Source organism: Hipposideros armiger, unplaced genomic scaffold, assembly GCF_001890085.2.
Source record: "Hipposideros armiger isolate ML-2016 unplaced genomic scaffold, ASM189008v1 scaffold_354, whole genome shotgun sequence".
NCBI lineage: Eukaryota > Metazoa > Chordata > Mammalia > Chiroptera > Hipposideridae > Hipposideros > Hipposideros armiger.
Window position 1 is genome coordinate 267940 of NW_017731704.1, and position 10653 is coordinate 278592.

The window sequence follows — 10653 nt, forward strand, 5'->3', positions numbered from 1 at the left end:
ATCAATTGTTCCTCTATATCTCTGAGACCACTTCTGTTTACTTTCCTCGTTCATTCAGTTTTTTAGATTCCACATATAAGTGAAATCATATGGTATTTATCTTTCTCCGACTGACTTATTTCACTTAACATAATAGTCTCTAGGTCCATCCATATCTCAACATTTTATAATAATTAGCTTTTTCTATTTAAGAAGAATGTAATTTTTTAAATAAATAAATAGACTATACATCTTTCCATTTATCCAAGACGTCTTTCATGTTCTTTAGTGGAGTTTAAAACTTTTGTTTTTCTGATTCCTGAATATTTCTTAGATTTATTATGTACTTCATTTTTGTTGTTGTCTGGAAGGCAAATATAATTGTTTTCCCTTTATATTTTTTCATTGATCAGCATTTGCAGAATTGAAAATGACTTTGTATTATACTCTCATTGCAACTTCTCCTTAATTTCACTACATAAGACTTTAGGATTACTTTAATGATAATATCTAAAGTTATCATCAGCGTATTCTTGACTTCAATGAACATAATACTTTTGTTCTTAATTAATGGGACTTAATGATACCCTAAATCTCTGCCTTACTTCATGATCAATATTTTAATAATTGGAACTTTCAGCTTAGTCCAAAAGAATCCTACAGAGAATCTTATCCTAACCTTGAGACTTTCTTTTGCACTTGCACATGGCCTAGTGAGCTGTGTTTTGGATTTCTCTGCGCCGCTTCATTTGCCCATTTATATGTATCTATTCCTTACTGTGAGAGCTCTGCTCTGATGCTATAACCTGCCTCCGGCCTTCACCATGTTATAGTGTCTGATTATTCGCATTACATTGTGTGCTGCTTTGGCCTCCTTGCACATTTGGATTTTATAAAGAACAATAATTATGGTTATTTTACTCAGATTTCATATATTTGTAGTAATACCACTTTATATTAAATGTAGCTTTTAAAAAGGAGATGCAGGTGTTACAAGCCTAGTAATTAGTTTTACTAGTGTAAATATAATTACATAAATTGATCTAACATTGAGATATTAAATATATTTTTAAACATATTTCTTGCTTGACTACAGATCTAGTTTGACCCATCTACTCTAAAATCAAAGATGAATCCATTAAGTAATAATACAAAATATTTTCAAGTTTTAAGAATCATTCTATTCAGAAAAAAACACCTTTGTCATAAATTGCATTTTTTTGTATTTATTTTTTATATTTAAAAATATTTAATTATAGTTGACATAAAATATTATATTAGTTTCAAGTGTAAGCATAGTGATTAGACATTTATATAACTTAGGAAGTGATCACTTCCATAAATCTAGTACCCATTTGACACCATTCATAGTTACTATAATATTATTGACTATATTCCTTATGCTATACGCTACATCCCCATGACTATTTTGTAACTACCAATTTGTACTTCTTAATTAATCCCTTCACCTTTTTCACCCATCCCCCAAACCCCTCTAAATCATATTTTTAGTTGACTAGTGTTTAATATATGTAAATAGCACAAATGTACAATAAAACTGATGTCCAATGTTTTAAATTGCTTTCTCAATTCTCCTCTTTGATAAGAAAATCTAAGACAGCGGTTCTCAACCTGTGGGTCGCGACCCCTTTGGGGGTTGAATGACTCTTTCACAGGGGTCGCCTAAAACCATCGGAAAACAAAAAGATATTTACATTACAATTCATAACAGTAGCAAAATTACAGTTATAGAGTAGCAATGAAAATAATTTTATGGTTGGGAGTCACCACAACATGAGGAACTGTATTAAGGGGTTGCGGCATTAGGAAGGTTGAGAACCACTGATCTAAGAGCAAAATAGTAAAGTTAAAAAAATTACTTTCAAGATAAATTATTTTCTTATTATTTATATTATAGAAATTATGTTTTTAAAGTGATGGAAAAGATTTTTCCCACCTAACATTCTTTTATTTAATTTTACTACAATTAAGAGACTAATAAAGTTACCAAGTAGTTATCTATACGTTGTTGACGAGAAGCATCCATCTGATAATGAATTTTTTCCTTGAAATATTAGAGAACCTAGAATTTGTATATTTTATGAATGAATAAACAATTATCTGATAAATTATCTATGCATGAGTTCACTCCTGTATTCAGAAAAGGTTAGATGCAATTACTGTGGACTGAGAAAAACAAGTAACTTCTTCATAGTAAACAATTACAGAAATAAATTTTATATACATGCTCATATCTACTAAAGAATAATATGTCTTTGTATATCATTTATCACTGAATTCAAATTTAAAAAGTAAATCACATTGTTTCTCATTATACTCGATAGTCACACATTTGTAATAATTTAAAGTTTTAAAGTTTGACAGACCATTTGAAAATTGAAAATAGATTTACACTACTGCCTGTACTACTTAGTAGATTGCCTACAAAAACAATAGTATTTGAGAAGCTGATATTTAATTATAAGTAGAAATATTGTACAGAATCAAAAAGAATTAAACTTGTTTACATTGTAAAAAATACAGAATTTATTTATGAATTTGGAATAATTTATAAATAGCAAATATGTTTTAGACCTCTATATACTTTCAAGACTGAAAGAGCTTATGCCAAAGCCAGAGGATGGGTGAAGGGTTTATAGTGACTGGGTATTGGAAAGGCTCCCACATTAAATTATGGCCAGGGAAAGAGGCAATTCCAAGGGCCTTGCATGCATGACTGATGTAGTCAAAGCTAGCAGAGCTAACAAAAAGACAAGGAGGTCATGACATATCCATTTGAAACCTTGGGAACCCACTTCCATAACCTCATTAAAATTGATAATGTAATGTAGTTTGGGGAAATCAGCATAACATAACAAATTCTCAACAATATACAAATATTTTTAAGTCAAATTAAGTGCTTTAAGTTAGGCTAAAGGTTTTACTTAGCACATCAAGTTAATGAAATATTTAATTGCCAAATTTGATGACTTGGTTCAGAAGTTTTTTAGATCAAAGATAGTAAAGGATAGAGAGTCAACAAAGAACAAAAAATTTGAATTCGTGCATATGGATTAAAATATCTTTTCAATAGAATTACAAGGTGAAAGAATTAAAAAAACTTTCACCATAAGCATCCAGGGGTCAATTCTTTGTTGTGGAATTTCATTGAAATAATATTTTCAATTGGCATCTTGGAGTTATCCAAGCACCCCTGTGAGCCAAACCTCCATGCTACTAGACAGAAATAATAAATGCTATTGAAGAGAACCAATTAAACATTCTCAAAGCAAGACCAAACCACACAGCAATGGAAGCTAACTTAGCCAGCTTAACTTGAATTAGAATGAAAATCAGCGTATATTTTCTGATGACTTTGTTCTCAAATATGCATTGGGAAGGCTAAATAAAAACAGGGCCAAATAGCACACAGGCATGAAGGTGAAAGAAAAGGTTAAACTGTAAATAAGACAGTTTCCACAAGGTGCATAATTAAGGTAGTAATCAAATGAATGTCATCGCTTTTTCCATTGTTTTCACCCAAGAGATTCAGAAATCCCACAGCAGAATGACTTGCCACAGTTATCAAATGAAATAGAAATATCCCAAGGCAGAGAGCAGAGGGCACACCATTGTTTCAACCACCAAGAAAGAGATTGCTACAATAACAGCACATTCAAATAGAATACTCTAAGAAATTATTCAGAGCAGTAAAATATTACTGGATTTTCATCTTGCTGTTTAATAAATAATTGGAATTGTCAACATTACTACTGAACACTACTTTTAGAGGAAAATCATTTTAATGATTTTAACACAAAATTATACAGTAAAAAATTCATAACTGATATGTTTGTGAAGAATGATATTCAGCTGGTAATACAAAATAAAGAATATGAGTATTTGGGGTTAAAATTAAAAATGAAACCTTCCAACTGGTTGAATCCTGCAAAATAGATAAAGAGTAAAAAGAGTATTAATGGTGATGGAAGGAGAACTGACTCTGGGTGGTGAACACACAATGTGATATATGGATGATGTATTACAGAATTGTACACCTGAAGCCTATGTAACTTTGCTAACCGTTGTCACCCCAATAAACTTTAATTAAAAATAATAATTATTATTTCAAGACTATCACTTAAAGAAGAAATATTTCCCAATTTTATTATGAAAAATAACTTATGCTTATCTACATCTTTTTGGAAAAAAACCAACAATATTTAAATCAGTAATAAAACTACTTAATCCTCAGTATTAAATTAATGCTAACATTAAATTAATATTTAATATTATTAAAGGTTAATTTTTTTATAAATTAATATTTAAAATGAATAGAATCTAAAATTTTCCCAAGCCACTAAATGTTTGCATTTACAAAAAACAAACAATGCAAAACAACTGGTAATATTTCAAGGGTCATTAAAAATAGCAAATTGAAAATGTACTTTTATTTTATTTTTTTTGGTTTATGTATTTGCCTTTTATGCAAGCATTAAAGTATTCATTTAGATCAACAAGATACTGCACAAGGAACAGACTTGTTATTTGGGGCAAGGTCAAACCATATATGTTATATCTAAATAAATATGCATGTGTGTTTACACATTTTCTTTTTAGATATTCAAACTTAGTTATTTCTAAAAAGTGAATTTTTTGATGCAGTATACACTAAGATGGAAAAAATTCCTTTTTACAACTGCTTTTAAGACAATAAAAGCGCTTTATAAATTATTACATTAATCAGAGTGATTCTTAAGCTATAATGATGATTTGGGGATATTCTTGTCTAAACAAAACAAAAAACCCTAGACTGGTAATGTTTATAGCACCAATCAGTACAGCTCATGACTTTCTCTTGTCCCCAAGTCTCTGCCTTGGTACAATGACCAATATCCTAGGAACTAGTGGTCATGCTTGTTTATCAAACCAATGACCTTGGTTTCTTACTTAGTTCTGATTTATGTTAATACTTGAACTAAATCTTCTAAAAAATAATGCTAAATATTAATGATGGCAGAGAACATTTTTAATAGTAATGGGGATGACAATAAAAATTTGTAATTTAATGAATTCTGCCTTTTGGTTGAAGATATACTACCTCTCATTCCACTCTACAAGCCCTTCTGTGGGACTGTAAATTGAATTTGTTATGCATTTTCAGCAGCTATTAATATTTGCATGATGTTTTTAGCTGGATGCATTATGTTGCATATATGAATAATAATCATATCTGTAAATATTTTAGATACTGATAAATAGTCTAAATATTTTGAAATTGTAATTTGGATATTCTTTCTAGGTTAATAGTTACAGGGTTATAAAAAGTTTTTTTTTAATGAATGAATTTTATCAATTTTTTTGTATTAAAACTAAAATCTTGCGAGGTTGATGGCATTCTGTTTAAATGAATGGTAAAAGAACAATATCAAAATTGTGGATGAGTTCTTTGTAGATTTGTATTTTTTTTTCTTCACAGATGCTAGAAAATGAGAAATAGTCTTCATAAAGGTGAAAATATTAAATTTGTGGTTTGGCTAGTCTTCTTCGTGATATTACTCAAATAATCATGTTTTTACTTGTTTTGTGTCTTCCTTATCTGTATTTGACCCCAAAGTATGTTAAAATGTCTTGTAACAATAGTACTTCTATCAGTTTTTCTTCCAGCTATTTTTGAAAATTTTTTATTTATATACTTTTATGCTGGTATTAGGTACATAAAGATCCATAGTTGGTATATTTGTTGCAGAAAATATTTCATCACTATAAAATAGTCCTATTAATTACTTCCAACCATTTTTTCATGAAATCTATCTACCTTGTTGAAAATTCACATTGTCACCACTACTTTATGTGTTTCCCTGTCACATCTTTGTGATTTTATGTCTAAAATAATAAATTGTAACTCTATTCAAAGTGCATAAAATCTCATAATATTTCAATAATCAGTAAATTAATATAAAATGAAATACTAAAATTATTGTCATATGTTTATATGTTTTAGTTTTCAAGCCTTCAAAAGTGGGTATTATAATTAATAGGTAAAATAACAATATAATGGCTAAATATATTTAACCATATTTATTTGGAATGCTAGAACATTTTTATTTTTAAATTTCACTTAGATTTTATAAGAATAAAACTATTCACAATTTTATCATTCAATGTTCATCTGGCTGTAATTGTAATGAATAAGTACCATGCCATCTCTCTCTTTTTCTATATAGTTGTGTGTGTGTGTGAGTGTGTGTGTGTGTGTGTGTGTGTAAATTGTATTAATATTGCAAAATATTCCTCACTCTCCAGTGCAATATTTGTAAAGTTCAACTGGCTGCTAGTCACCTGCCAAGTTTAGGACCTAAAAGTGAACACAAAGAAAAGCAAGAAAATGTACCCTTAGCAACCACTGGGAAACCATACTTTGTTGTATAAGAATCTAATGCATTCATGCTTTCTGAGCAAAAAGTGTTACAAGTTTGTCTTTTTTCTTATCTAGTGCTTCTGCTGCTCAGATTTTCTCTCTATCCCAATGTAGATCCCAAAGTCAACAAGGGCACTCTCACAAACCCTGGTGACATTTGGATTAAGGCACTTATTTTCAAGAACTTGAGGGCAAGAGATGTGAAGAAATGTTCTTGGACTTGAGTAAATTGCATTAGTCCTGAGAGTGAATGTTTAGGGTTAGAGTTGCTCTGTGCCTGTGCTGAATGCCAGAATCTGAGTGACAGAATGCTCTTGCGTTGCTTAATAAATTTTTTGGGTGGGTGTGTTTGCAAAATCCTAGGCTTTCTAAAGTGCAGGTTCTGGGCAGCGGTCCCTCTTTTCTAGGTGTAAGGGTGGTACTGGAAGCTGCTATGTGTGTTAGATTGGGAGTCTTTGTAGGGTGCTGAGGGGGAGACAGATTTCTTGTCTTTTTTTTAAGCCATAAATAGCTTTGTGTGGTTGATCTATCTAATATCGAATATGGGATCCTGAAATTTCCTACTGTTATTGTGTTGCTATTTGTTTCTCCCTTCAATTCCATCAATATTTGCTCTGATTTGGCGTGCATCTATATTTATTATTGTTATAACTTGCTGGTGAGTTCTTTGTCTCCTGTGATGGTTTTTTACTTAAAGTCTATTTTATCTGATATAAGTATTAATATCACCCGTTCTCTCTTTTGGTTATTATTTGCATTGAACGTCTTTCTCACCATTTCACTTTCAACCTTTGTATGTCTTTATATCTAAAGTGAGTATCTTACAGACAGTATACAGTTGGATGTTGTTCTTTTTCAAATGCATTCACCACTCTATTTTTTTTATTGTGAAGCTTAATCCATTTATATTTATAGTAATTATTAATAGAGATGAACTTACTATTGCCATTTTGTTAAATATTTTCTATATGTGCTATAGTTATTTTTTCCTCTTTTCCTTTCTTGCTGTCTTCCTTGTGTTTTGTTGATTATTTTTGTAGTGACAAGTTTTGATTAATTTCTCATTTCCTTTTCTACTTGTTTTATAGTTTTTTGTGGTTATCATGGGGATTACATAAAACATCTTATAGTTATAACAATCCAATTGCATATATAATTTTTACTCCTTCACATCTCCCTCAGTTTATGTTACCAATGTCACAAATTACATTTTAATATTTTGTATTCATTAACATAGTTTTACAATTATAGTTATTTTTTATGCTTTCATCTTTTAAATTCCATAGCTGAATTTAAGTTTGTTTATACACCACCATTATAGTATTACAGAAATCTGTATTTGTCTATATATTTACTTTTTCCAGAGAGCTTAATATTTTTGTATGCTTTCATGTTGCTGCCTAGCATTCTTTTGTTTTAACTTGAAGGACTACCTTTGAAAATATTTTTAAGTCAGGTCTAGTGATTATTAACTCTGTCAGCTATTTTTATCTGGAAAGGTCTTCATTTATCTTTTCTTACTGATAGACAGTTTTGTTGCATATAGTATTCTTAGTTGGCAACTCTGTCATTGAATCACTTTGAATATATCTTTATTTATATTCTTTTTTCATGCATTATTTTCATGTTAATTTTTTCATACATTATTTTCATGTTAATTTTTTTCAGGCATTATTTTCCTGGTTTTACTTACTTGTCTGCATGTGTTTTTTTTTGTTGTGCATTGAGCTTCTTTAAGACAATATTTTGAATTCTTTTTTAGATAATTCATACATCTCCATTTCTTTATTGTCAGCTTCTGGAGATTTATTTTGTTTCTTTGGGCCATGTTTTCTTTTTCTTTTTTTAATTAAATTATTTTTTATTATGAAATACACATTTTTTAGAATTAGTTTCAGCTATACAACACAATGCAATAGTTATACTTTTTACCCCTCAAAGTGACAACCCCCCTCCCCCAATCCATCGCCCCATTTCCCCCCAATATCATACATATCTATTACAAATCCCTTGACTCCACTCCCAGTGGGCCATGTTTTCTTGTTTCTTCATGTGCCTTGTTATTTTTTGTTGTGATTTATGCATTTGAAAAAACAGTAACCTGTCCTAATCTTTACAGACTGTCTTTGTACAGGGAGAGACCTTCACCAGTCACCTTGGCTAGAGAGTCTATGGGCCTCCAAACCTTTCATGGTGATATGTCCTCTCTGCGTGTGTAATTTCTCAATGAGAAGGTTTGCTGGGGTTTTTTTTCAGGATCTTGTGGTCCTGCTCTCTGATGTCTTTTTATGTTACTATGGGTTTCTGATTGCTGCAAAATACTGAACTCTTTTCTTCTCTGTGTAGCCCAGGAATACAAAGTGTGTCAGTCTCATGAGTACTCTGAGGCAGGTGAGGCAGAAACCCCCTAAAAAACTGGAACATTCAACACATGTTCCACTCTTCTCCTTTATCTCTCAAGTGAGAAACCATGAGGCCGACATTTTCTCCCAATCACTGTGAGATATGCCAGTTTCAGTCTGCAGCAGTATATGTTTTGTTGCACTTTCAGAAGCTGCTGAGCGCTCTTGACTTCTGTGGTCTCTAGGCATCCAAAGAGCACTGGTTCCATCTGTACTCTGAGTCAGGAAACATCAAAACCAGTCCCTTGGATATCCCCCCAAAGGCCATAATTTTGGACATGCATTTTACTTTTCTTTTTCTTTCTCAAGGATGAATACATGATTTAAGCTTTTCTTTCCTAGTTTGTGGGAGAGGCTGTATTTTTTTTTACCTGTTTCAATGCAGCTGTTTTTGGCTTTGCGTTTGACTGGGTACTAAGACTTTCTAACTGGTTTCTCAAGTTCTCATAAAGGCTTTTTGGACTGTATATCGTAAACAAGTCCTATCTCTGTGGGGGAACAAAGTATGGGGCTTCCTCTTCTAACTGCCATTTTTTCTGATGTCACACTGCTGACCTTGACTTTTAAGTGAACTTGCTCTCAGTTTTATATTAGTGGAAATATCTCCTAGAGTCTAACCATAGGTTAGCTATAAGATTCGATATTTTGTGCTTGTGATTTCATGCCTACATTGTAATATATATATTTTTATGGAAATTGTGGACAGGTCCAAGTAAGTATTGCTAGATAAATGTCATGTCAACTTACATGTCAAGAGTTGAAAATATGTATTATTACTTTAAGCATTGCATTAGAAAATCCTTCATTCATTTCCTGTTTACATCCATTTTAACGAGAATTTTAAGGAAACTTGTTCTGCTCACAGCCTAGCATAAGCATCCAAGATTGTACCATGAGTCCAGCTGACAGTGATTCATTGCTATATTCTGTTTAACTATCAGATTTCTTTTTTCAAATGTTGTGTTAAGAAATAGAGACTACAGAAAGTCAGATGGTATTGGGATATGTTGTATATCTATAAGGTCATGTAAGGCTTGGGACTGCAAATATTTTAAATAACTTGACAATTTATATGCTGAAGAGTATTCAGAGAAGTCACACATGTAATGCAATATAAAATAATAAAGAAAACAGAAAAAAGAAGAACAGGTGCATTCATTAGTCTGATTTAATTATATGACCGCAAAATCTCGGTGGATTATAATAACTATAATTTTTTTGCACGATACTTTGCATGTGGCCAGTGGTTCAGTTAATATAGGCAGACAGGGCAGGCGAGGCTGCGCTCCAGCCTTCTGGTCTGATGTCATATGTTTCCATGTGTTTCTGTTCTGGAGCCCAGAGTAATGGAGAAGCAGCTTCCTGAAACGTGCTCTTCTTGTGGCAAATTACAGTAGTACAAGAGGCCAAGCTAAACAATGCAAATTATCTAAACCATGACAAATACGCCTTTCATTAACATTTCATTGGCTAAAGTAAGTCCATAGGGCCAACCTCAACATTAATGGGGTGACAAAAACCTACTCTGCCCACACTAATGGAAGAAGGTATGAAGGCATGTGACCAAAACCCTTGATGTGCTATAGAAAGGGTAAAGGATTGGGAGCAACTATTCAATGTACTATTAGGAAAAAGAAGGAGAAAGAAAAAGAAACAAAGAAAGAAGACAGAACAAATATATATGATGATTTTTTTTTAATTCATGTAACTCTTGCATGCATCTCATGTAAATATATTTGCTGGATTCCCCCTGGAGCCTTCCTATATGAATTTAAATAGATTTCTATTTTTTTGAAACAAAAAAAAATTACTGAACAAAAGCGACACATAATCTTAGCTAATTTTGAATAG